Source organism: Canis lupus, chromosome 19, assembly GCF_003254725.2.
Source record: "Canis lupus dingo isolate Sandy chromosome 19, ASM325472v2, whole genome shotgun sequence".
In the NCBI taxonomy this organism is placed as follows: Eukaryota; Metazoa; Chordata; class Mammalia; order Carnivora; family Canidae; genus Canis; species Canis lupus.
Window position 1 is genome coordinate 2,781,143 of NC_064261.1, and position 13,873 is coordinate 2,795,015.

General features: G+C 43.3%; 1 protein-coding gene across 3 annotated transcripts in view; it reads left to right on the forward strand.

Moving 5' to 3' along the window:
• The window catches only part of MAML3 (mastermind like transcriptional coactivator 3), a 599,968-nt gene that overhangs the window by 52,132 nt on the left and 533,963 nt on the right, over nucleotides 1-13,873 (forward strand). For all 3 annotated transcript variants that reach the window (XM_049097303.1, XM_049097301.1, XM_049097306.1), the window contains exon 5: nucleotides 8,734-10,024. The gene's annotated coding sequence lies outside the window, so the exon portion shown is untranslated. The remainder of the gene's footprint in view (nucleotides 1-8,733; nucleotides 10,025-13,873) is intronic.

The window sequence follows — 13,873 nt, forward strand, 5'->3', positions numbered from 1 at the left end:
TAGCTGTATCCCTATGTTTATTGCAGCATTATTTACAATAGCCAAAATATAGAAGCAATCCACATCCATCGATAGATGAATGGGTAAAGAAGATGTGTTATATACATGGAATATTATTCAGCCACAAAGAAGAATGATATCTTGCCATTTGTAATGACATGGTTGGAGCTAGAGAGTATTCTGCTAAGTGAAATAAGTCAAAGAAAGACAAATACTGTATGATATCACTCATATGTGAAATTTAAGAAACAAAACAAACAAGCAAAGGGAAAAAGAGAAGAAGAGACAAACCAAAAAACAGATTCTTAATTATAGAGAACAAACTGATGGTTACCAGAGGAGAGAGGGTTACGGGAATGGGTGAAATAGGTGATGGGGATTAAGAACTACACTTATGATGAAAAATAAATTTAAATGTCATCAGCATTAACTTGATTTTAAAAGTTTTAGAGGAGGGGAACCTGGGTGGCTCAGTGGTTGAGCGTCTTCCTTTGGCTCAGGTTGCGATCCCGGAGCCCCGGGATAGAATCCCATATCGGGCTCCTTGCATGGAGCCTGCTTCTCCCGTCTCTGCCTCTCTCTACCTCTCTCTGTATCTCTCATAAATAAGTAAATAAAATCTTAATTAATACATAAATAAAAAGAAAAGTTTTGGAAGATTTTTATAACCTAAAGACATCTTTCTGGGAATATTTGGAAACTAGAACTGGGAATCACCAGTGAAGAGAGTATAAAAATGTGATGGAATATTTTGGGTTGCTTAGTTGCATCTCTATATATTTTTTCTTTTTTTCTGTATGTTTCTATTACTCAAACTTGGAGCTCAAATGCCTCAAGGTTGGGAGATTGGTGGTAGTAGTGGGGGGAGTCATGTGGTGGGATAGAAAGGAGAAGTAACTTCCAAGGATTTATGGGTTTTGTTACCAGAGTCCTGAGCCTGTAGTAGAATTTAGAAGGTTTGCAGGGAAAGAAGAGCATTAAGGTTTATAAGAAGCAAAGAGGATTAACAAAAGGACAGATTAGAGAGTAGTTCCTGACTAGGACTGGAGATCAAGGAACATCTGGAATAGAACTGGAACAGGAGCTACAGGAACCTGTGGAGGAAGAGCTACCTAGGCAGACAAGTCCCCTCAACTACCTCACAAAAGATTCCCCTGTCTTAGGTGTGACTTGGAAGCATAGAGTGGCACCAGTCCTGAAAAGCCCTTAGGACCAAAAACAATGGAAATCTTAGTGGAAACTTGTGGGACAGATGACAAATACCAGAGTTCTCTACCTCCATCCATAACTTCATACAGCAGAATATGCTAGACACCCTACATGATCTTGAGGGAAGGGGGTGGACTCAGTAATCATAGAGATTATATTTTCGCACAAGTTTGGGGAGATTGGAGTTCAAAGTCAATATAGTACACTTCTAGAAAATAGAGATTTAATATTGTTTGCACATCTTAATTTGTAGACTGAGAATCATGCCTGCTATTAAAGGATTCAGTTCCCAGGGAACTGGTTACCATTCTGTTTTGTTGAAAATGTTTTGGATTCTAGTAACTAAAGATTTGTTTTCCACTCAGGTGCATCTGAGGGCTTCAAAGTGCCTCCAATTCTGATGATTCCTTCTAGGGTGAGGTGGGGTAGGGTGTAGAGCCTGCCCAGAAAGCCACTTTGAATAAATCCCCCAGGTGTTCTGACAACCACTCCTCCCCCACAGTAGCTCCCCTTGCCTAGCACTTGGCTGAGAATCCCTGTTTTCCTCTCCTGGTTTTTGTGCATTTTGTTTTCAATTAAGACACTGAAACAAAGGCACAATTTGACTCTTTTAAGTGGGAGATATGTTCCTAGAAAGGTTCACATAAAAGCAAACCTGTTTCTGGGAAAACACAGAGTGCTATATGCATAAATTGAAATGGTTGCCGTTATTTGCATTACAAACAACTAAAGAATATTTGTTGGAGAGGAGGTGGGGGGGGTTGGGGGTAATTGGGTGTTGGGCATTAAGGAGGGCACTTGATGTGATAAGCACCAAGGAGTGTTAGATGCAACCGATGAATCACTAAATTCTACCCCTGAGACTAATAATACACTATATGTTAACTGAATTTAAATAATAAATAATTTTTAAGGAATATTTGTGACTCTGTAGCCAGGAGAGAAAAAAAAAATCCGTGGATTTCCTCCTCGGGAAGTGGCTATTGACTTGGGAAACTGTCCTCCTTCTGACCCTGCCTCCTACCGAGGTTGTAAGAGGGATTCTATGAAACACAAATAGGCATCTGCATGAAAATGTCCCCAAAGTGAACAATTGAGACAGTTACCGCAGTTCTCTCTGTTTCGTTCTTTGGACTGAGGAGCTGGTGCTGGTGTATGGATGAGAGGTCCTTGACATCACCACAGCAGAGACAGGTGTTCCTAGCTGGTGCTCCTGCCGGTGAGACCACGGCTCGCTGGGCCTGAGCGTTGAGGGGATAGTGCATTTTGTCTGACGTTTTCCAGAGCTGCTGTCAGATGCCCTTGTGGAGAAACACAATTAAGAGACCTGATGGTGGGACTCATTTTCTTAGTTTGGGCAATGTTTCACCACCACAAAAGGCTCCCAGTAGCCTGGTATCTTGAAGCTGCTGCACATGTGGTGCCTGTTTCTGATGTCTAATACAATCATGTTACCGCACTTCGGCTCTCCCCTGGTGGGGAGAAAGGCCTGAGACCAGGAATCTCTTGGAAGCTGAAGCAAAAAGCAAGAAGCAGGTAAAGTAGAAACTTCTAAAAATCTAGGTTAAAGTGTTCAAAGAGCATGCAGACAGAAGGTTATCCCTTGTGATTTATCAGTGGAGCACAGAAAATCAGCGAAATTTTACCAGCCAGTGTGGGTGTCACTGTAGACACACTGAGAGGGCCTGTTTGCTGCCCAAGAGGCTGGGTGTGGGCTACTACTTAGACCTGCTAATGAGAGACATTACTGGAAACTGAAGATGTCCAGAGACAGGATGAAATACATTTTTTAAAGATTTTATTTATTTATTCATGAGAGACACAGAAACACAGGCAGAGACACAGGCAGAGGGAGAAGCAGGCTCCATGCAGGGAGCCCGACGCGGGACTCGATCCGGGGACCCGGGGATCACGCTCTGAGCCAAAGGCAGACACTCCACCGCTGAGCCCCCTGGGCGTCCCAGGATGAAATATTTTTGAGAGTTTGTTCCTATTACAGCACATTGGCTAGAGGCTCAAGCTCTGGAAGTGACACTGAGTTTGAATCCCAGTTTTGCCACTTCCTCGTTATGTGACCTCCGGTTAGTTGTGAAGATACACAAAGGCCTACTGTGAGGATCAGATTAGGTAATGGAGTGCAGAACCTGGGGAGGCACGCAGTGAATGTCAGATATTGTTAACCAGGCTCTCCCCCTTCTAAAATATTGAAGCTACAGCCTACTACTCTGTACCATTACTCAAAGGTCACTTCCCCCTAGAAAAGGAATGTCTGTTGACATCCAGGGGAAGATTTGCATTTTTATTATTTCACTCACTGAGAAGAGAGACTGTCACATCCTTTAGGTGATCCTTGGGGTCCAAGAACCAGGTAATTTACACAGGAGTCCCAGCCTACTACAGGGACACCGACTTGCCAGCTAACGCTCCGATTCTTGATAGCAAGTATGATCCAGTGTTTGATTCTCTTGGGTTCAAGGGACTCAGACTTACTTGGTGGTAGGGGGTTATTGTGAGAATAGACGGGATAGCAAAAAAAATGGCAAGGAACCAACTCAGCAGCCATATAACCATGCCTCCTGGAGAACTGGAGGGACATTCATGGATACAGAGTCGCAGGTCCCAGTGGCCCTTCTGGCCCTGGTCATCTCATTGTCTTCTGAGACCAACTTCTGATTGCTCCTGACCCTGGCGACTCCATCGAGGTTCCCTGTCAACTTCTACACTTGTTGCTCTTGCTTCCCTGTCCCCTTGAGATTCATACACAGGAGAGAATCGGCCCGGGATATTTTGTTATCCTCTGATATATAGGTCTTCTATTATGGGGCTGAGTTCTCACTCATGGAAAGCACTAGAATCCCAAAAATACATATAGAATGGGACCCAATTCTTTCATGAAAGGATGACTTACTGCTTTTTCCTTGGCTTTACTTTATAAATTAGTAAGAGTCTTAAATTTAATGGTCGCATCTCCCAGGATACTAGCTTAGGCACTTGGACCTGAGAAGCCTATTTCTTAGGTGCAGATGGAAGATTTGCAATAAAACAGATGAATTTTCTGTTCTTACTCTCCACATTAGCTCATATGCTAAGTTTAAAATCCACATTTCCAGTTTGGTAACTTTTTGCTTGCAGGGGAAACTTCAGGTTAGTGACTATTTATTTGTTCAAGTAGAAATGCAATAATTTATGACAAATACATTGAATGACATGAGGATCTCCTGGCATGAAGAGATGGAGGAAGGACTCATCGGGAGGTACTCTAAGGAGACTGTCACCTGGGCATGCCAGCTGGAAGGGAGGAATAGAACCTAAATTTATTACATCACCTTTACTTAGTTAATATAACATGTCATCTCAGTTTTACAGAGAATCCATATGAAGGCTGATACAACATCCAAATGAATTTCTTTCTTGGTAGTTCTATAGGTTGCAAAATGTCTAGATGGTATAATGACCAGTACCTTGAATTAAAAAAGTCATCAGCAAAAAACCATTCAGCTCAGGGATGCCTGCCTGGGTGGCTCAGTGGTTGAGCGTCTGCCTTCGTCTCAGGGCTCAGGATGTGATCCCGGGGTTCTGAGATTGAGTCCCACATTGGGCTCCCCATAGCGAGCTGCTTCTCTCTATGTCTCTCCCTCTCTCTGTGTCTCTCATGAATAAATAAATAAAATCTTTAAGAAAATTCAGCTCTGTGGTAATAACAACTACAAGTTTATGGGATCAAACAACAAAAATCCCTAGATTTAAGGACAATTTTACTCCAAACTACTAGTTAAATATATAATTATGTAATCACGTATGTAAATCTGGGTCTCCTTTTACTTTCAGTGCCCCTAGTTCAAACATAAATGGTATTTTTAGTTCCTGTTTTTCCTTTTTACCAAGCTTGATCAGTGGACGAGAAAGTCTTATCAATCATCTACTTGTTGGAAAGCATGGAGCTTTGAACCACATAGCTCATTTCAAAATTAGAAATGCCCCCACTTAGGGGCCCATGTCAAGACTTTCAGGAGGCAGTTGTCACTACATCTTAGGTCTGACATGTGTCTGGATAAAAGCAGCTAAGAAATGTTCCTTGAGATGCTCTGGGTGGGGAAAGTGATAAAAATGGTATTTCTGTTTTTCAGCAAGCAAATTCCCATTCGTATTTGCTAGAAAGCGATATACCTGTTTCTCACTAAAATATTCATTCTAAAATATTTATAAAACGATTATTTTAAAAGCAAAGCACTTTTTTTTTTCATTGACACATTCTAAAGATGCATCCTGATGGGATATTTTTGGTGATAGAAAAATATTTTATTACTACTACTGCTGATCACTAACATTTATTGAGGGCTTATTACTTGCCAGGCATTATTCTAAGATCATTACACAATTCTCTCATTCCCACAATGATAAGAGATATTGTTCTAATTTCCCAGACAAGGAATGTTTTCTTAGGAAAAAAAGAGTTTACTAGCCCACAGTCTTATGGTTGAGGTGCAGAAAGGATAAATTCAAGTTGCGATCCTGAGCCAACCACTCAAGCCTAGCAACTGTGTTGCTACCAACACAGGTCCAGGTTCACCGGAAGGAGAGGGGAGTTTCATAGGCTGTAAGTTGGATCATGGAGCATGTCTTCATCCTCACCCCTGATATCATCCTAGGAACTTACCTGGGATGGTCCTAGCATTCCACTTGGCTTTAGACTCACTCATGGTGAATGATTGGGAAATGTTAATTGCATGATATAGATTAACTCATTATAAGGGAATGAGTTAATGTGCTCCCTCCCTAGGGGTATGTATGAAATAGGCAGTTGAATATTAGTTTAATTGAATTGAATGCAGATATTATGGTTTCACAAGTGCTACTGAGAAACAATGGCAGAAATCAGACAAATGAAGATTTTAAGAATATGTTTTATGAAAGATAGATCTGGATCGAAGAGTAGAACTTCATTGTGGTCACAGTCGGACTCCTCAGTCCGACTCTGAGGGCTAGCTCTGTAGAACATAGATGTAGAGCAAAAGAGCTGCATCTACTGTGTCCCTCCATTGGAACAAAGTGAGAGCTAGGTCTTTAGAGCTGGCCTTAGGAGCAAGTGAGCTCTGACCCCTTCCTGACTGCCATGCATGGGGCAGGAAGTAAGCAAAAACTCCCATCCTCTGACAAGGAAATCCAAAAAAAGAAAGAGAAAGAAAAGGCTGAGTTTCTTGCTCGTCCTTCTGACTTCACCAAGCAGGTAAGGTACTACTTGGCCCTCAGGGGAGAGTAAACAGGGTGAGAGAGGGGTTGTGGCCACTTCCCAACACTTTCAAAGGGGTGAAAATTCCCATCATTTGGTCCATGGCCAGATTCCTAGAAGGAAGAAGAAGGAAGGATTCCCTCAAATGGCAGAAATTATGTTGAATGCTCTGAGCATGCTGGTTGCTGCTTTGGCAGTGAGTTCCTATTCAGGTAAAACAGGAACACAGGTCTATTGCACATAGAGTGAAGGTTCCTGAATGGTTTATTGTTCTCTGGGATTGATTTAAGGTTTGACCATAACCTCATGAAATAGGAGCTATGAATCCAGCTGGCAGCAGTTAGGTAGCTGGGAATGCACCCACCATGGCATCCTAAAATCATTTCTGTCAAGGGGAAAAGCTGGCTATTTTCCATGTCTGAGAAGCAGCAGAAGCCTATTTAAAATAAGGATGCATCATATTGAGGGAGTCTTTGATTAATACTATATTATTTGCAGAACTTTAGGAATTCAATAATGGAGGAACCCAACCAAGAACAACTCGTTGCACATCAATTTGACTTGATATTTCATGTAGCAAGGATGAACGTATAAGAATTTATAGCCATTCCTCTCCTCATGTTTTAAGGACAATTATTGTCTTAGTAGCTCAGTTCATGTGCCTCTGGTGTGCTAGTCAGGAAAGCGGGTAGAAAGTAGAATTGGGAGAAAGTGAAAAGAAATAACTTGATCCACGTAGAAAAAGTCATAGAACCACCTAAGAGAGGAAAGAAAACATTCAAGATCCAAGAAGGATTGCAAGAGAGGGGGAAGGAGGGAGTGACAGGAGAGGCAGCTTGGGCTAGAGATTTTACAAGAGAGGAAGAGAGAAATTTGAGTAGCTTCTCTGACCTGTGAGATTTGGGGGAGAACAGAATGGAGAAGGTGACTTGCAGCAAGTTTTCAATAGGCACTTCTGAGTAACTCTCTCTTATATCAAAAAAGGCTTTGATAAAGATCTTTGTCTTTCTTCAAGATTTTAAAGATTGGATATATTTTTCTCTTGGAAAGATCTTTGTATTTCTTCAAGATTTTAAAGATTGGTTATATTTTTCTCTTGGTATTATGAGGCAACAGACTTTAAGGAATGGCAAAGAAGCCCAGATTTATTTAGATCTGTTTTTTTTTTAAATATTTTATTTATTTACTTGAGAGAGCGAGCGAGCACATGTGTGCATGGGGGAAGGACAGAGGGGGAGGGAGAGGGAGAGCAAAAGACTCTCAAGCAGATTCCATGCTGAGCATGGAGCCTGATGTGGGACTCAATCCTGAGATCATGACCTAAACCAAAACCAAGAATCGGAGGCTTAACCAACTATACCACCCACAAGACTCTGGATTTTTCCATTTGGATATTTCTAGACTGAGTCATCCTGTGGACACTGGTGCTGAGATTGTTCACAAAGTGTAAAGTGGTAATTGTTGAAAAGATGTGCCTAGGAGGTGGCCAGACTACACAGTAGAACGTGACAATGGCTCAAGCACAGAGTGGTGACAGGGATATATTAGCAGGTGGCCCTTGGCATAAGCCAGAGATCTGACCTACAATGACCTTTCTAGTTACTCTTCACCAACACGCTTCTCAACACCTGTCAATGGGCTTCCTTGGACAAAACTTGTGGATGGTCTTCAGCATATCATCTTTGGGTCTTCTATTTTGAATGATGTTTGCTGGAGAATGGCCTGCAGGTGAGTTGAGGCTCCAGCTGCTGGGTAGAGGGTCATAGAAAGTCACTGCACTGGCATCCAGAAGTGCTGCACTTCAGGGTCAGCCTTAGTGCTGGATGACTCTACTTGCTTGGCTTCAGTTTCCTTCTCTATGAGACAACAGTCTTAGGTGGACAATATCAGTGATCCCTTTCAGCTATAACATTTCATGATAACTTTCCAGGTCCTTATTCCTTACTGCAGCTGTTAGTACCAATTTTTCCTGCCCCAGAGGCCTGACCAGCTCCCCTTCCCCAGCCAGGTATTCATTCTGCTCACATTGTACCTCTCCCAATCAGACCTAACTGGGAGTGAGCAAGGACAGCAGGGCCACGGCTGGAGCACAAAGGCTGTATGCTCTTGTACTGTAAGCTCTCAACCTGCTGGAGGAGGGAGAGGGTGTCTCCTCAGTGACCCAGGCACTCTGGGGAATCACAACCCCTACTTGCACACACATGATTGAGACAGTAGAGCCTGTCTCTGGGGCTCAGACAGCTTGCATAGCAGGAGGAGGCAGCTTTGGTTTTTTTTTTTTTTTTTCTTTACAGATGCTTCTCAGAGCCAGTAAAACAGCAACTGGATAAATATAGGAAGATGACGCACCAACTCTGAGTGGATGTGCACGCATGAGCATGCATGCACAAACAAGCCTACAAGCTGTGGACTACCACGTGGCCCTCAGCCTCCAGGAATTGACATTCAGGCTCCCAGAGCCAGAAACTCTGAACGGAATGTGACGTCATCAAAGAAGCCTGGCAGGAGGATGAGATGAGGCCACGAGCACAGTCATCCCCTTGGCTCCTTGGAGCATTCTCAGCAGTCGCCCTCAGTCGTCCCTGGCTATATATAGCCCTGCTTACTGCTGTGCACATGGCATCTTTCTCAATGAAATACCAGAAGTCCTTCCAGACTCCGTGAAAGCATCAGCTAAGTGGCATTTGAAAGTTTTTGAAAATGAGTGGGGGAAACAGAGTAGGTGTTTTGCTCATTGTGAAAGGCAAACGCTGATTTGGAAGGTTTCGAGGTAGGGAACATGGGCCAAACCCAGTACAGCCAGTTTTTAATTACCAGCACAATTAGCAGCCTGGCTTAACAACAAGCCTATTTTGTCGAGCTCTGTTTAAGAATCAGCGAATTGCAGCAATAGTACCAAACAGATGAACAATGCAGTGATCATATCCCACTCTTGAAAATCGGTGTGCTGCCTATACAGTCCTGGGTTGCCACCAACAAGCATCTGACTCCCTCTTCCTGGCCCTGACTAAGTTGGCATAGGGCAGGGATCATGTCTTATGAGGCCATCTGCCCTGTGGTTGATCAATCCATATTAAGTGAATTCTACTAAATGAATGTGATGTACATCAACATTAACTTCTGGGGATAAAACAAAACAGAGTCTGTCTTCATATCATCCCTAGTTGTGACCATTATTTGAAATTTGGACTCTTTAATGTAAAAGCACATGATCCCTAAAGGTTAATCAGAAGCATCTCCTTGGGGACAGGATTTCTACGGGAGACCCAGTGTCTAAGAGCCTCCATTGGGCCTTGGAATGCTTTTGTGTGAGCCCCCTTGGTAAAACTTGTATATACTTTAATCTTTTAATCAAATCAGGCCAAAGAGACTCAGACAAGTCAAGAATGCTCCTCTGAGGCCTCTGAGGAACAACAGAGTCCCAGAAATGACATCAGCAGACCTTTGTAAGGAACCAGAGACTGGAGGGTTCTAGGCCTTAAGACTTCGCCTGTGGAATTGAGTCAGAGGAGCAGAAACCATAGTCTTCAATCAGTTTCTGCTCAGCTTTCACTGAGCCTGCAGCCCTCTCATTGGAGCAGACAGGTATTGGCTGATTCTTGTCCAAAGCTAACCAGGGCGGTCATGGTGGAACGAAGCTCAGGCTCCGAGAGACCTCAGCAACTTCCCAGCTAAGCTACGATTCTGATTTCAGCTCTTCTACTATAGGTCGGGTGGTGGACCAAGTAGTGTTAATTGCAGTCTCTAATAAGATTTTGTCCCTAAATACTGCCTCACTGGATGCTTAATTCCACCAGTTTAAGTCCATTTGCGTGTGAGAGGCATTGCTTCCCTGTGAGAGTCATCTGCAAATACTGTACTGATCATCAAGGGGATACCTGTTGTTCCCTACCCTTCCACTACTGATATCAACAAGTATCCAAATTGTATTTTCTAGGTTTCCTTACCAACTGGCTTCCACTTAGGTTAGGCCCAAGGGAGGTCTTAGCAGGAAGTCAGAGGGCGGGGGGGGGGGAGAAGTGGAACTCCCACCCCTCTCTCAGCCTCAGGTGGTATCTTTCCTGTCTGCGTTTCCTCTGTGCTCCCAGCTCCTACCAGGCAGCTCGACCATGGCTCCGTGTCCTCCAGGCTCTTCTCCCTTGGTTTCTGCAGCTCTAGCTGTTACTAATCGTGGCCTCACCAGCTCCTGTTAGCTCTTCACTTCTTCCAACCTATTTGTGGCTAGTTCCCCTATCGATTCCCTTTCATGAACTACCTGACTTGGGCTCTGGTTTTCTTGTCTTGACTCTGACTAATTCAGAGGGTAAATGTATAAACATATTATAAATAAGCTTAATTATCTTTTTTCCTACAAGACCTACAGTAGCTGGGAAGTCCTAGACAGCTCAAAACAGAAGGGCTCAAAGGGAAAAAGGGTGAAAAAATTTCCCCAGGTCTTGTCTACCCTACCAAGGGCCACTCCGACTCTAGTGTCGTGTGGGAAAACCACAACCTAGCAGCCTCCTTCCGCCATCCTGACTCGTTACTCTCAGATTTTACACCACGGATTCTCTGCCCTAGCTGAGATCTGTTGGTTGGCATCCACGATTCGTGAGCTCCCAACCTCACACTTTTGCACATCCATCCTCCTCTGCTAGAAGTACCTCTCTCTTCCTCGCTTCTCTGTCTATATGGCTCTTCTTCCTTTGCAACCCTGCCTAAAGCCTGAGGCCTGAGCACTTGGTTACTGTGACGGTCCTTCCACAAGTTATAGATGCACTCTGAGCTCTAATGCTCTTGCACTCTTTTGTTTTTGTCAGAAATCTTATAGTTTTAATTACACACGTTTTCCTATTTGACTGATAGAATTTTCCAGTCTATGCAGTTACAAGACCATGTCTACTGTTTCTTCTGCTGCCTGTTTCTACGCCTCCCTCAGCCTCGCCAGTCCCTGGCAATTATAACATTTAGCATTGCTCTGGTGTGTTCAACAAATATTGATGTGCTGCCTAAACAAATTCCCTCAGCTAGGAAGATAGCCTTATATCTATTTGTCAGGACAGCATGCTTTTTTGCTTTTTGTGGGTGCAGTGCTGGTCTTGGAAAACTTCAGATCTGTTCTCTCTTTGACAGACCATCCCCAGTAGAATCCAGTCTCCAGGCACGAGGTTTGCTCAGTCATTATTTTTATTTCTCCCTGGGCCTTGCGTGTTTAAACTACATTTGCAATGCAGTTGTTCCCCGCCCCCCCTCCCCACCCAGCCCAAACTCCTGAAGGGAATTCTTGCTGATGGCATCTGTGGCAGAGACGAGCTCATGCCTGAAGGGATAAATTATTTATGGTGAATGGTGCCCTAATGGATTGCGTGATCGATAATGCTTATAATAGTACAGCAGTAGACAAATCACAGAAAGGCTAGAACACGCATCTACATCATTCTGAGAAGATGGGGCCCACTAGACAGCAAGAAGCAAACAGGGGTGCTCATGACATCAACCTCAAGCAGTTCTGGATAAGGAGCAAAGTGCAGCTTTTTTTTTTTTTTTTTAAAGGGACAGATGAGCTTATAATCATATACTCATGGGGCTCAGTATACCGAAATGCTCCACCAGGATCCACTCACCAGAGACTGGCCTTACTTCTCTAATCTAGGAAAGAGTCTCCCCAGATTTCTAAAAAGCTGAATTTCTCCGTGTCTTGGTATATGGCCTGCCTGCAAGTAACGAAGACATTAGTATCTGTTGCTGAGTGTTAATTGCTTTGCTGTAGGGCTTAGCTCCAGTTCCTAAGCAACATCCAATATCTCAACAGGCCTCTTTGTGCAGACATGATCCCAAGTTTAAACTTTCTCAGGACTGCTCTTTTTGCCTGCTGGAACGCTCTACTGGGATCTCCAACTGCAATTTCAAACTCAACATGTCCAGAACCAGTGGCATTATCTCTCCTTTACCTCCTACCTGCTGCCTCAGCCCTTAGCACACACCCACCACAACCACCCCCCAAATCCCTGTCTTTTCTCTTTATCTACTGACATCCTATCAGTGGCACCAGCATCTTGTGGCTCCCCATGCCATACTCTTCCCTTTCAAGGGCCAGCTCAACCACCACTCCTTTCTTGAGGCCTCCTCTCAAATCTGAATCCTCCTGGTACTTGGGTTTCTCCCATAGCACCCATCGCTTTCTAGCTGATTTTTTATGAATATATATGTGTACAAACATCATCTCTCAAACTAGTGTGAGCCCCTTTAGAGTATGGACAATACCTTAATCATCTTTGAATGTCCTAGAGACTAGCACTATGATAGACTCATAGTTACAGTTTGTTGGATAAATGATTGAAGAACAGAGGTGTCTGTGGCTCAGTCAGTTAAGCTCTGCCTTCGGCTCAGGTCATATGAATCTGGCTGAGCAGGGAGCCTGCTTCTTCCTCTCCCTCTGCGGCTCCCCCTGCTTGTGCTTGCTCGCTTTCTCTGTCAAGTAAATAAATAAAATCTTTTAAAAAATTAGATTGAAGAACAGATTGACAAGCAGGCCTTGGTAGTGACACAGGCAATGCTTGCTTTCTTTATTGCCTGTACTCCTAAAGTGTACAACAGTGGGAAGGGATTAAGTCACATCAGGGGAATTCTAGGCAAAAGGTCTCCAGACTCTATTTCAGTAGACAGCTCATTTCTTCTTTCCTGGATTCTAGAAGGCATTTCAGAAAGACAGTAAACAATTTTCCACAGCTCCAGTTGACCTCAGGAACTCAGGAGACAATACTGCAGAAAGAAGACAGGAACCTAGGCTCTTCTGGGCTAGTTTGGGTGTGAAGAAGCGACATCAGGTATTTCTAAGCCTCCAGAAGTCTCCAAAGGAGAGACATGTATCAGAATTTAAACCAGAAGCAATGAAAAGGGTTGAAGGTCACCACAGTTAGTGGCTTCTCTAGTCACTCATGTGCTCTAATAATAAAGCAGGACCACAGGGCCTGAGGTTTCACTTCCAACATTCACATAGCCTTTGTCTCATTTTTTTTAATTCATAGGGGTGTCTTGGTAGACACAGTATAGAGGGATCAGAAAGACAAAATTGTTTTTATATAAAATTATATGAGTTACTATCCAGTAGGACATTAACTAGATGGTGCAATCCACGGTGCAAATCCTAGGTGTAACTCTCAAGATAAAACCTCTGTATAATCTCAAAAGAAGGCTTACCCTTCAAACTCTCGGAGAGGGGCAGTAATGGGTTTGCAGGCAGTTTTCCAGTCTAGGTTTCAGTACACACATCTCATTGAGTTCCAACATGTGTGGTAAAATCTCTTCTTGTTACGAGGTGCTGTAAGGCTCAATTCTTGCAGTGAGAACTTTAATTTTGTATTTTCTCACTTGGGTGCAATTAAGTTTTCAAACATAAAATTGAGCTAATGTCATCTTTGAGCATTTCATTTAGTCTTTTTTTTCTTATAAAGG